Below are 2,323 nucleotides of genomic sequence, written 5' to 3'. Positions count from 1 at the left end.
TCACTCCATCTGCCCTCCATCTGGCTCCTCTCTCTCTCCTCTCTCTATGTTTATCCCTCCTTCCCTCCCTTAATACCTCTGTCACTCTTCTCTCTCTTCCCTTTTGTCTCTTCTCTCTTTATTCTCTCTCTCACCCTCCTTCAAACTCTCTTACACTCTCCCTCTCCCACTCACTCTCTCTTTCCTGTCCCCCCACTCTCTATCCCTCTCCCTCCCCCACCCACTCTCTACTCCTCTCTACTCCTCCCTCTCCCTCTCCCATCCCCTCTCTCTACCTCCCTCTAGCATTTCTACCTACATTATTATCTTTCCCTCTTCTTCTCTCCCTCCCTTTGTTTCTCTCTTCCTCCCTTTCTCTCTTTCTCTCTCCTCACTCAATCTCTTTCCCCTTCTATCCCTCTTTCACCCCTCACTTTCTGTCTCCCTTTTTGTCACTTTATCTTTAACTTTTCTTCTCTCTCCCACTATCGCACACTCTCTTTTGTGGATATCTTCACTCATTTATCTAGCACTCCCATCAATCTCTATCTCTCTTACCCTTGCTTGCTCTCAAACTTTTCGTCTATCTCTCATCTATATGTCTCTCTCTTCTTCTCTCTCAACATCTCTTAGCCTCCCCATGTCTCCCTTTCTATCTTTTCTTGTGTTCTCTCTCTCCTTCTTTCTCCTATTCCCTCAATCATGCCTTCCATCTCTCCTTTACTCCCTCCATCTCTCTCCTTCCATCTCGTCATCTTTAACTCTCCTTCTCTTTCTCGCTTTCTCTCTCCCCCTCTCTCTCATCACCTCTCTCTCCTTTCATCTCTCTCACTCTCTCTTTATATATTCTCTTATTTAGTCCATCTTTTCCCTCACTCTATTTTGAGCTCTCCCTCTTTCTAACACACACACTCTCTCTCTGTTTCTTTCCCTCTATCTAATTCTCTCTGTCCCTCCTTCTCTCTCTTTCTCTCTCTCACTCTCTCCCTGTATCTCTCCTCTTGCCTTTCTCCCCCTTATCCCTAAAATCTCTCTCATCCCTCCTTCTTTCTTGCTTGCTCCATCTCACCCTTGCTCTCTCCCCCTTTATTTTGCTTGCACTCACAATCTCAATCTCCCCTTTTCCCTCTCCCCCTCACTTACTCTTCATCTCTATCTCTCCCTCGCTCTCTCCCGCCCTCTCTAAAATATCACTCTTGTTCTCACACACTCTCCCCTCTCTCTTGATATATCATTCTCTATCCTCTCTCTCATTCTCCCTTCCACCTTTCCTTTCTCTTTCAACCTCTTTGCAATCTTTCTTTATTTCTCTTTCTCTCCTCTCTCTCTCTCTCACATTCTCTCTATCTATCTCACCGTCCCTCTTCATTCTCTTACTTTCTCTCTCATCCCTCCCTCTCTCCTAAAATTAATTCTCTCTCTTCTCCCTTGGTCTCTCTCTCCCTATCACGCTCATTCTCATTCACATTATCTTTTTTTGAGACTCTACTCTCTGAATCTTCTCTTGCTTCTCTCTCTTCTCTCACTCCCTTTATTTCTCTAAGCTCTTACTCTCACTCTTCATGCTTTCTCTCCCCCTTTCTTTAAGTTTATTTTGCTTCTCTCTCACTCTCTCTCTCTTTTGACCTCTTTTCTCTCGCTCTCACTATTTATATCAATCTCTTACTCTCAATCTTCATTTTCTCTCTCTTTATTTTTAACTCCCTCACCCTCTCTCTCGCTCTCTTAATCTCTGTCACTCTATCTACCTTCTCTCTTTTACTCCTGCTCTCACTTTATCTCTCTCACATTCTCCATCATTTGCACACACACTCTCTCTCTTTAACTCCATCGCTCTTTCTCTCCCACTTTCACCATTCCTCTCTTGTACTCCATCTTTTGCACTCTCTATCTCTCTCTATCTTTCACTCTATCCCTCTCCCTATCCAACTCTATCTCCATTTCTCTCTCTATCTCTTCTCTTTCTACTTCTCACTACCTCTCTCTTCCACACTACCACTCTCTATCTCTCCCATTTTCTTTTGCTCTCTTTACCTCTCTTACTTTCTTTCCCTCTCAATCTCTTTCCTCTTCCCTCTCTCACTCTCTTTCTCTATCTCCTGCCCTCCTTTCCTTCTTTCTTTTTAATTTTGTCACTTTAGTCCTTTCTTTCCCTCTCCCTCTTTTGTTTCATCACTCTATCTTTATCCTTCTCTCTCTCCCTTCTTGTCTTCATCCCCCTTTCCATCCTTTGTTCTCTTTACCTCTTTATCCCTCCCTCTCTCCCTATCTCTCTTATCTCCATTCTCTCTTGCTCTATTTGTCTCTCTCTCTTTCTCTCTCTTTGTCAATTTTTCACTCTTTC

The sequence above is a fragment of the Phalaenopsis equestris genome, unplaced genomic scaffold (assembly GCF_001263595.1).
Source record: "Phalaenopsis equestris unplaced genomic scaffold, ASM126359v1 Scaffold233437, whole genome shotgun sequence".
Lineage (NCBI taxonomy): Eukaryota > Viridiplantae > Streptophyta > Magnoliopsida > Asparagales > Orchidaceae > Phalaenopsis > Phalaenopsis equestris.
This window is presented reverse-complemented; position numbering follows the sequence as displayed.